Below are 12,097 nucleotides of genomic sequence, written 5' to 3'. Positions count from 1 at the left end.
CTCTCAGGAATCTCCCATCTTTCAGTGTTGTATGCACAAAATTTCAGCAAATAAAGTTCAGTAGTAGATGTTTTACGGTATTTTAATTTTATCCATACCCAAACGGATCACCCTGTATTTGTAGGAATGTATCGACAAAGAATAAGAAACTTGTAAATTGTTGTTTTATCAAGTGTGTTACATACATAAGAAATATTAGGCGTGAAGTAATGTAGAATTTTCTCCACACACGGTTAAAATAAAATTCATGCACCAATTTACTAGCAAGAACAATATTATTTTCTGTTTTGACAAATAATTACTTAGTTCCTGCTAAACTAAATTCAACAAACTTTAATCGAGAAAAATCACCAGTAGAATTATATTGCATTTTTCCATTGTAAGTTGCACTAAATTTCATAAAATCTCAGGAATAATGATGTTAATACGAAAGAATGGCATCATTGCTTTTGTGCAGCTAAAAACACTAACCGGTAGTCAGTAAATCTGTCTCTGGATTCCTGCTACGTGGCTGATAAGGTTCAGGAAGTGAATGGATAGCTGTGCAGTAGCATCTATTCTGTAATAATCGAGATTAGCGGCTGGACGGACTCACTTGCTCCGCGGTGGCCATCGCTAATTCCGGCGGCCGCTTTGTGGTGGCTGGGGCTCCCATGGGAAGCTCCGGTGGATTCCAGCGTGCTGTCTCGGTCGGACCTCGTTGCTCAAACCACACAACTGCGGAAAAGCAACACAGTGCGTCAGCATGGGCCCGCGGGACAATCGGGTCATGATTATACTGGGATACACAATACCACAAACTACCGCACCCATGAATGACTGCATATGAGGACTTGGTCACATATTGAAGAGGAGAAAAGGAAGAGATGAGTACCGGTAGTGAAAAATTAAGTTGAGGAGGCAGAGGAAGAAGAAGAGAAAAATATGAGCAAAAAGGGATAAAGATGAAATGAGGAGGAGAAGCAGAGAAAAAAAAGAATTTGGATGAAAAAACAAAAAGATAGAAAAGGACATTAGGAAATGAAGATATATTTATGACGGAGAAAAAGAAATAGAAATAAGAAATAACAAAAATAAAGGAAAAATGAAAAGATGCGAATGAAGAAACGAAAGGAGCACAGAAAGAAGTTGAGGAAAAAAAAGAGACTGAGGAAAAAGATGATGAGAGGGAAAATCACAAAAAGAAGAGAAAGAGTTAAGGAAGAAAATAAGAAAATAAAGTATAAATAACAGAAAATGAAAAGAAGGGAAAACGAAGAAAAGGGGGAGGAGAAGGGAAAGGAAAAGTTCAGAAGAAAAAAGAAGAAAGCAGAAAATAGGAGTGAAAAGGAGAAGGATAGGAGGGAACAGAAAAAAAAAGTAAGAGAAAACGATGAGCCTGAAAAGGAAAGAGAAAAGATCACGAAAAGAAAGTAAAAGAAGAAGAGAAAGGAGAAACAAATTAAGTTGAAGAGGAAAAGAGAAAAAGAGTGATTATACGAAGAAATGGGAGAAAGAAGAATAATTAAAAAACAGAAAATGAAGAAAATTTGAAGAAATGGGAAAACTGGAAGCCTGAGGAGGAAAATGAAAAAATAAAAGATAAGGATGAGGATGGAAACAACATAGAAATAATATGGCGAAAAAGGGAGAAAATGAAAAAGAAACAAATGGAGATAAAGTCTAATCACAGTCTAGTACGAGTATATACAGTCACGAAGCTCAGTACGTAGTACATATGCATCCATAGTTAGTTGCTAACCACCAGCATCGCTACTATCGCCTCATTACAGACAATGCGAAATAGTACCGGCACAGTCTATTGTTCCTAGCGTCCTCACAACTCAAGCTTCGTGACTGTGTATATTAGACTGTGGTATGATGTTGGGAGAAAAAAGAGAAAAGGGAAGAAGAGATTAAGAAATGACGAGTAAAAGAGGAGACGAGGGAAAGGAAGTAGAGATGAGGAAGAAAATAATCAAGGAAAGTAAAAAACATTGAAAGGAAATGGAGAAAATGTAAGAAAATATCACAAGAAATAAATGGGGACAAGAACGTGAATAAAATGGTGAAAAGAAGGGCAAGAATGGAAAGAAAATGGGTAAGAAAAGGAAGATAAAAATTAAGGAAAAGGGAAATAAAAAGGAATGGAGGGGATGGGAAATAGGAAGATGAGAAATCGAAGGGGTGGAAAAGATGAAGAATAGGAAGCTTTTACCTATGTTTCCTGACTTTATACCACTCTGTGTAAAATGGTGGTGGTAAAATGAAGGAAATGTTTTCCACTCTGCGAGTGTTTGGTTCAGGTACAGTCTTCCTATTTATACTTTATTACTCAGCATCTAGTCTAGATTTCGTAGGATTGGATAGTGAAGCCCTTCTGAATGATCTTCATTATTATATACTTGTGTGATTTAGAGCCCGTTTCACTTTGTACCATTGTAACAACTCCCTCAACCTTAGCACATTCTCACGTGTTATGGTACCATTTCGGTTGAGAATCGTTTTCTCGCACATAAAATATTATGTAAGCCGTTTAAGTGTTGAACAGTGCATGCACGCAGTGTAGGAATCTGCCCGTCATTGGTTTTCACCATTTCAGGTCATCAATCTGTACATAACATTTTGTGTTAGAACAGAGAAGTACCACAATCTAATCGAGTAAGCCAGGACAAAATTTGCAGAGAATACATGGAATTCCTCTATTGAATTTTGTGCTATATTCATTATCCGTTTTGTTGTGTGTAACCTTTTTGTTGCGGATGAACTTGTGTGTATTCTCTCGAATCATATAAATCAATGACGAAGCCAGTAAAGTGTGTGCATTGCCCTGAATCTGTGGAATCTAACTTTGTTGGATCGGTTTCGTGCTTGCGGGGTCGAGAGATATGTTTACAGGGGCAATTTTCCACTCTCCCTCTCTGATATACTGCAGTGCCTCTGTCACGCGCGGATGTAACCAAACACCGGCCTTCACCTTCACACTGCTGGCTGGATGCTGCGATCGAATCGACGGACCTCTCACATTCCACGCCAGTCGAAGGAAGATTTTATCAATCTCAACTCTTACCTACTAGCAGCTATATCTGTATACGGAAACGTTACAGCCTAAAATATAACAGAAGAGAAAAGAAGCTATTTATGTCACATAAAATCTTACAGAATCTGACGGAAATATAACCGGTTAATATTCTGAGAAAATGAGAACTTATTCCATGCTTAGAAAAGTAGAAACATTCGAAATAGAGGAAGAAACTTGAATGGATATGAATATTACTTCGCATAATTATACAGAATGAAACGAAAGCAATGTCTTTAATTTCAGGGGGCTATTCTTTGGTATATTTCAAACAAATTTAAAACAGTTTTGCTCGTTTTTCCTTCCCCTTGGAGATAAAAATTGTTTTATATGAAATATTTCATAGCGTGTTTTGGGAAAGCCATAGCCATAGAAAACCTGTCTGCAACTTTGTTTACTTTTGTCCTCCACTCCAGATATTTATTTTTCTAAATGCAACTACTGAAACATCCTGTCCTTTCGACTTCTGCTTTCAGACTTTTTCATGGGTTTTATCCAGGTATAAGTCATATGTCCAGTAATTCATTGGCAAATTCCGGACTCATTTCGTTATCACAGATTCCTTTGATTCTAAATAATCATTCAGTTGTGAGAGCTACTAAGTAACTGATTAAGTGATATTAATTTAACAGATTTTTCGGTTGGTGTATAAAAAAGTTTTTATTTTTCTTTCAGGTGCTTTCATGGTGAGTGGATATTCGAGCACTATCAGGTAAAGGCACGAAATATGTATTTGTGTTCTTTTTTTTCGGTATGCGTCATTTCCTTCTATTAATTATTCACATAATTAGCCTTGATTAACTTTCACTATATTAATGAAAGCATATTTTGGAATATTAAAAGGAATTTTGAGGACAACTTTTCTGTAATATTACGAGTATTATAGAAGTTAGAGTGTGCCCCATTATTGGAATATGTTCATATTCTTCTAATATATTTAAGATTTACGCAGTAACATATTGTCCTTTACGAGTAAATAGGATCCAATAAATATTATCTTATGGGCTTCATCCTCTATTGGGTGTTGACAATCGTGTATCTACGAGTTTATCTCAATATGTGAACCTCAGCCTTTTTTACCATTACGGAAACACTTTCGCTCTTAATACTAATAAAAACTCTTGTATAGACGTTTAACTGTCTTATATTTACACAATGAATAGTTCCTTTATAAGTCGTGTGTAAATTCCTTATTAATAATCACTACATACGTTGTATATAACAGTACAGCTACATCATTGTTTCTCATTACTTCATTACGAAAGGTAATAGAATATCTGAGTTTCTCTATTGGATCCAATAGTGCGCGCTAGTGTGCCGCGATAAGTATCGATAGTACAACTGGGTCTGATCGATTACCACGCTATATTTTGGTCAAAGGGTACAGCTACAGCAATATACTGTAGTTTTAATTATTCTGTACTGTTAGTTTTGTTCTTCTGTGATTACAAGGCAAATACCATCATAAAATGACAATCGATTTGAACAGCTGTTAGAGGGAGCGGCCATTTTTCCCTATATACAACGCTTAAACAAGAGGTTAGGTGTATATAACTACTGGAAAGAAATTTCCCTGTATAATTACAGGCTGTTTATACACCCATCGCTTATGCATGGTTTTTAGTAACGTTTTGTGGTCCAACTTTGCATAAAAACTATACATGGTTTATTAGTAAGGCCGCTTGTGTTTAACTCTGTGACCAGTTGCTTCTTCAAAATCATTATTATAAACGCAAATATTCATGGTTTAAGATCAGTAGGCTCAGAGTACTGTATGAGTACGGATATATATTTAACATAATAGACTATACTCATGAGAGGGAAAGTGAAATGACAAAGAAGCATATTATTCCGGAGACACAGCGACATAGTAACAGCCGATAGTGTTGGAAATAAGTGACCTGCCAACAGCTGATAGTGACAGTGATGTAGAATATGCATAAGAGATTCAATACTTGCATGTCTTGTATATTCGTATTTTATTCAAGTTACACGTATTTCTGTTGTCTAGTTTCGTAACATTTGCGTTCTTTACTCTTCTATATGTCTATGATTTAGTAACAATCTGAGGAAATACAAGGCATCCACTGACAACAGTACTGTACCGAGAAATACAGATTCTGCTTTCTATAACACATCTGTGACTGGAAGGAAAGAGAGTTACCCTAGTGACACTTATTGCAGGCAGATATATGCAATAGAAACAGTTGACACTTGTTAGAATCATTGTTCAGCTGCTGCTAAGCTAATCCTGCCCGTACGTTATACAGAGTACAAAAATACGCGGGTTAATTTCAGGACTGAGTTCCTGATATGAAGACAGTAAAATTATTTATATCAATATAGGGCCGGTTTTGTATAAGTCCAAACAAACTCACAGGGCGGATGTAAAGACATTTTCTGAAAAAGAAAAAAAAAAAAATGTAACATGCCTGATTTCTTGCACGGCACGCCACTGGCCATTAATCAATAAGCACACTTTTCGCATGTTGGCACGCTGTTCATTTTAGTCACAATGTCCGCAATTATCTGAATCGAATTTTCCTGATCGGTGTATAGGTAGGGGTAGACTAGTTGCCTGGTCTCCACGCTCACCAGAATTAAACCCACTAGATTTCTTCTTGGGGGGGGGGGATTTAAAATAATTAGTGTATTAGACTCCGGTGGCTAGTTTGGAAACTTTTAGGAATAGGATTTAAGCTTGTTGTGAGATTATATGAAAAACTCCAGGAATTTTGGGTTGTCTTTGCAGGACCATGAGATGTCGATGTGAAGCCTGTATTCAGGCTGAAGTCGGACATTTTGGACATTATTTATTACAAGGCTATAGAAGCAGTTAAATGTCACTGACAGGCCTTCTGAATTTGAAAATCAACCATTCTCGGCTCTTTGTTGACATATATAGGCCTAATATTTGTCTACATATGGAACATTCCATGTGAAATCGGACAGAGAAAAAACTTTATAAATATGTAATTCCTCGAAAAAAAAATTATGTATAGAGGAATAAGAGGTACTTTATTGTGTGAAGTCTGGTCTCGTTTATTGTATTCTTCATACATCTTGATTACACAACTTTTAACACTGTATCACTTCGGAATATGTATGATAAGAACTTTCTTGTGTTAAATATTAACGTATCTTGTTAACATGTTTCGACCTATTTTCGGTCATCTTCGGAACTGGTCGTTATTGGTCTTGGCGCCTCTTGTTTCCTGTGTGGGTGCGTTCATAGTGTAGAGTCAAAGAGTGTATGTGTTTTGAAGTTGAGTTGTGTGTTGAGAATATCGTTGGGGTGTGTTTTTCGTGTGTCTGTATATTTCATATTGTTCTAGTGTGTTGAATTTCTGGCTTTTTGGTTGGATGTGCAGTATTTCCATGTCTGTGTTGATGTCTCTGTAGGTGTGGTTGGCATTTGTGATGTGTTCTGCATATGTGGAGGTGTTTTGTAATTTTGTTATGGCTGTGATGTGTTCTTTTTAATGTATTTGAAATGATCTGCCAGTTTGTCCTATGTAGAAGTTGTTGCAAGTGTTACATTTGAGTTTGTATACGCCTGTGTGGTTGTATTTGTTTGTTTGTGTTGTTTGTGTGTTGAAATGTTTTTGCAGAGTGTTATTTGTTCTGTATGCAATGTTGTAGTTTAATTTCTTGAATGAGGTTGCAATTTTATGTGTGTTTTTGTTTTCGTATGTTAGTGTGATGTATTTTTTGTGTTCTTGTGTTTGTGTTGTATTCTTCTGTTTTTTGTGGTTTTGTTTTGTCTTGCGTATTATGTTATCTATTATGTTGGGGTTGGATCCGTTTTCTTGTGCTATGTATTTGATTGGTTTAGTTCTTCGTTGTAATCCTGTTAGTTCATTGGTATGTTGAGTAGTCTGTGTACCATCACCTGTCATAATTAGGAACATTAAATCAAGACGTTTGAGATGGGCAGGGCATGGAGCACGTATGGGCTAAGTGAAGAAGTTCGCGCTTGAGCTAATTGTCCAGTGACGTGAATATTGAATTCTATGTAAAGTAAGTACAGATAATTGAATTTAAATTTTACTTAATGATGAAATTTTACGAGAAATTCGTTTATATGTGTTCTTAAGTTTAGTTGAGTGGTGTTATATTACTATAGCAGGCCTGCACAAACAGCGCTCAACGAGCGCGCGCTCCTTCGGAGCGGGAGAGCGGTGTTTACCACTCGCCGAAACGGAGAGGAAGATACGTCAGAATGACATAGACTTGCTATAGGTAGAGGAGACGGAAACGACCACTCAGTTACCTAGTGGAGTGCAGTGTGTAGGCCTATTCTCAGTAACTGTTTCACGTTGCTTACCTACTGCTACAGTACAGTATGGAGGAATCTAAAAGACGGAACATAAAATTTAGCATTTAACGATTTACAGCTCGAACTTATTGATCTTCAATGTGACTTAAGGGCTAAAGATCGTTTGAATAATACTGCTAGCCTGGTTGAGTTTTACAAGACTAAAAATTAGCAATCATATCCACTACTACACAGGCTGGTTGTGAAAATGATTGCTATGTTTGGCTCAACATTTATATTTGTGAGCAACTGTTTTCTATAATCAACTTTAATAAAGGCAGACATCGAACATCTGTAACTGATGTTTCATTACGATCAGTAGGCTACTGTTCCGTTCAGCTGCCAACAGCATAAAACCTCGTTTTGATGTACTGATAAATAAAAATATAACAAAATGATATTGTACATTTAAGTAGTTATAGAATTTCTATTATTTCTGTAAAATATATATTTCTTTATTAATTAATAATAGTGCAAGATAGTTTTGTAATCACTGAACGGAATTCATTTCATGAACACCTTGTGAACATTTTGTACGAGATCACCCCTTCTTCCAGTCCACCCTTATACAGAGCGCAGCTAATACCTGCATTCCGCTCATGAGCTGTGAGCCGGCTCGCAGAGCGCAAACCTTGTGAAGGCCTGTACTATGGTAATTATTAATTTAAAATAGAATTTGTAACTGCAGGTAATAAAGCCACTCGCTGCGAGAATAAACTTTGACTTAGCATGTAATAATAGCAGTTAGTTTAATTGTCTCTAAATTAAGGATAATAATCGACCGGACTTGAATACCACGCAACCTGCGACATGAGTAGCATAAAAAAACTGGTCTCTGTTCACTATGTGAAGACGGTTGTGCACCACTCAATGACAGTGACCTTGATTGAATTTTTTTTAATTTATGTGGTAATGAGTACCGATATTGAGACTGTTTTGTTGTCCATAGTCATTTATAGTTGTTTAATTCTATAACATAATCCTATATTTGTCACTTTTGCTTATAAACATGTTTCTTTGTTCTAAAAAAATAAGTAGCTTCAATGCGGGTAACAGCGCCAGTATACTTCAGACTTTTATTTACTTGTATTGTTACAAAACCTTGTAACGATTACAACATTTGAAACGTACAGTAGTGGCAAAAAACCGGACCGACCCTTGTAGCTGATTTCAGAGCCTTGTTCACTCAGAGCACGATAGACGGGTAACTAAGACTTTCGTGGTTCGAATCCTATCTGAGAAGGAATTTATTTTTGTCCCTTATTCAAATTTATTCCCAATACTTTTCGAATGCAGCGATATTTTACTACTTAATTAACTTCTTATTCCCAGAACATGAATTTTACCAGCAATCGAAAAGTATTGGGAATAAATTTGAATAAGAAACAAAAAAAAAAGTTTCCTTTCCAGGCAGGATTCGAACCACGAAAGTCTTAGTTACCAGTCTATCGTGCTTTGGAGTGAACAAGGCTCTGAAATCAGCTACAAGGGTCGGTCCGGTTTTTTTTTGCCACTACTGTACATTAAATGAGCCGTTCAGAGCAGAAGTGGTGTAAGTCAAAATTGGGTACTGAGGTTTAAAGTAAAAATTCGGTAAAATACAGCGCAAAGTAGTAATTAATATGTCCTTCGTGCTATCCACTGAGTACTAATAGATTAAATAAATTGAATATTAATTGCTACTTTGCGCTGTATTTTACAGAATGTTTACTTTAACCCTCATTATCCTTTTTTGACTTACACCACTTCTGCTCTGAATGGCTCAAATAATACTTTATGCTCGACCATGCGGAAATGTACTAATTATACACCTGGTAGCAGCCCTTTAATGGACCTCATTAAAGTACACCTATTCATTAAAGTTCAGGTGTTCCACCAATCAGAAAATAGCATTGTAGAAATATGAAAGCGCAAGTATCGATTATTCTCGGATATGCAATCGAAAGACAACTAGCGAAACGTCACTGAGGCTGGAAATCCGATACTGTCGCAGAAGGTTATGTTCAAGAATCGAACCAAAATAAAATTGAAATCTCAAATACAATATTAAACTCAGTCGATAAAAACAACACACAAATTAACATAATTTCACCGTCATCTTCCAGCCTTTCACAAAGCACATTTCCGCAAATTCATTTCACTAATTGCACAATAAATCACCTACATTTGAAATAAAGTCAGTTCTCTTACTATAATAATTAGCGTTAATTGTAAGTAATATTCAAATAAATTCAATTTGTCATCTCGTTTTTCAATGTCTAATGTAATTTCAATGTTATATCATGATTAATGTTTATTTTACTCTCTAGATCAGTGAACGGCATGTTCCGTGCTCTGTGACGTCATAAGACGTAGCCGCCTTGCTCTTTGCTCGGCAATCTCTGCATACTGAGCACAGTGTGGAGAAAAGATTCATCTGAAAAGTGGTGGTGCGGCGTCTATGCACTGACAGAGCGCGATCCCTTCTTCTGAGATAGTATGGGAACAGCACAATTACAATACATTTGTACGAAAACAAAACTGTACAACCTTGATAAATCAATGTAACAAAATATTTTGGTTTGTAATCAAATTTAATGTACTTACAATAACATTAAACTCATAATACAGCCACTTGCAGAAGCGTTTGCATATATAAATGAAATTCCGAAACTGCTATAAACATATAATCACTGCAACACTTTGTCTACTCGGAAACTTGAAAACAGTTCAACTGTTTTTTAACACACATTTCTCTATATAATATACAGATTAAACTACATAGGCCCTATCTTGGTGAGTAGTATGCAAAGTATATTTCAACTTTTGAAACACACCATCACTTCGTGTCACTACCGTGCCCAAGCTAAACGCTTTGTCGAGATTTTTTCCTCTTTTCTCGCGTACTAATTTTGCAATATTTGGAGTCATAGCCTGGCTAACACACAAGCGAAGAATATGTTTCAAGTTCAGATCAGACAGGTGGTTTCTATGTTGTGGTTTGCAGATCTTCATACAAGAAAAGAACTGTTCACATACATACGTAGATCCGAATATGCTCAACATCCTAGTAGCAAATCTATGCAATCGAGGGAATCTTACTTGGGGAAATCTTCTATAAAATGTAGATAGATCCTTTTTGTTTTCAAAGCGGTCTTTCATTTCAATATCATTTCGCAAATCAATTACTTTCAGTTGCAATGATGATGGAACACTGTCAATATTCCCTGAAAATGTTGTCGCAAATATGGAAATATCAGATTGAAGATTTGCAAACTCTTGAAATCTGCAATCAAATTCCTGACTCAGTTCTTCTAATATTTGTACATACTTATTCGTGTCTGTAATTGGGTGACATACTGTAGACAGACTCAACTGCTCGCTCTCGCAAGCTCTTGCGATCTGACTGGCTCTTACGTCACAACTGCAGCATCTGCCGGCCACTGCTCTAGATTATATCAAAGTCAATGTGGACAATGGTTTCTCGGAAAAAAATAAATACTTTCGCGTCTGCGCACATCTCACAATTTACGAGCTATTGCGCAAGGTCAGTTCCGCTCCTCAGTCAGATATGAATAAAATGAATACTGCTGAATAATTTCAAGTTAGAAATATGGTCGAGCATAAAAAGTCATATGAAACTTGACTATAATGGTTAATTAAGAAGCTCGTATGAAAATTATGAAACTCGCTTGCGCTCGTTTTATAAACATACTCGCGTCTTAATTACTACCATTATAGGCTCGTTGCATAATGTACTATTATGCGCCGTAATGTAGTGTGTTCCACAAGTTATCGATGTAGCGGATCATGATTTGTTGATATCTGTAATTTTGTTGCATTTGATTGGTCTCTAGCCAATGACTAATGTGTTAAGTGGAACTCCTTAGTCATGGTAAGATTCACCTTTATACGAATTAATTAATGTAAAAACATCGGTAAGGTCCTTCCATTACTAAATCTGGCCACTGAATCCTGTTTATCTGGTATCGTATATTTCGTAAGTGCAGCTTGTACCAACGATCTGCTCGCCACATTACAACAATATTACATCCTGTGGAATACTAAATGATTTGTTAAAACATGCAAACGCCGAAATATGAAATATACATGTTAAATATTTATTTCTTATAAATATTCATGGTATATTTTGATTTAAAGTAATGATTTATAAATCAAACTTTATCTTTACATCTTGTTTCCTGACTGTTGTTCTGCCTTTTCTACTATGACGTACTTAATTCAAATTTATGATGTTACACATGGAGGTTTAAGGCCACGAACTACTCTATCCTCTAATATACTGCGACATTGGCACGACAGAATTTAATTTTCTTCAAGGTCAAGTTACAAAACTAGACCTTCATGGAATATCCGAGTATGTGGACGTCAAGAAAACTCTAAGTGGAACGCACGCAAACCAGTTTTTTAAATTTTTAAGAACAGTTTGTACTTCACTTTAATAGTTTCATTTATAGACATTATGTATTTTACTGTAAATTTTAAACTGTTGCCATAATGCTTCCAGAATAATTTGGTCCCACATTATTTTCCAGAGATACTTCTTCCAACATTTTGTGTCCACAAAAATCTCCTCCATAATTGCTCACATAGGAGTACTCGCATATGTTTCCATCATTTCAAATTGTGTAAATTGAAGCGTTACGAGTCCGCAGAAATTCACTAAATGTTTACGTCCAGAGATATTTTTTAAATTGTCCACTATTATGACCATTTAACTC

The 12,097-nt window shown here is 36.0% G+C and overlaps 1 protein-coding gene across 5 annotated transcripts in view; it reads right to left on the bottom strand.

The window, feature by feature from the left end:
* The window catches only part of LOC138696354 (uncharacterized), a 386,543-nt gene that overhangs the window by 37,567 nt on the left and 336,879 nt on the right, over positions 1-12,097 (bottom strand). For 4 of the 5 annotated variants that reach the window (XR_011331363.1, XM_069821181.1, XM_069821203.1 and 1 more), the window contains one exon: positions 596-717. The exons of the other annotated variant lie outside the window; for it this stretch is intronic. The gene's annotated coding sequence lies outside the window, so the exon portion shown is untranslated. The remainder of the gene's footprint in view (positions 1-595; positions 718-12,097) is intronic. 5 annotated transcript variants of the gene reach the window in all.

Source organism: Periplaneta americana, chromosome 1 (genome assembly GCF_040183065.1).
Source record: "Periplaneta americana isolate PAMFEO1 chromosome 1, P.americana_PAMFEO1_priV1, whole genome shotgun sequence".
NCBI lineage: Eukaryota > Metazoa > Arthropoda > Insecta > Blattodea > Blattidae > Periplaneta > Periplaneta americana.
The sequence above is the reverse complement of the archived record's forward strand: the minus strand, read 5'-3'. Positions and strand labels throughout refer to the sequence as shown.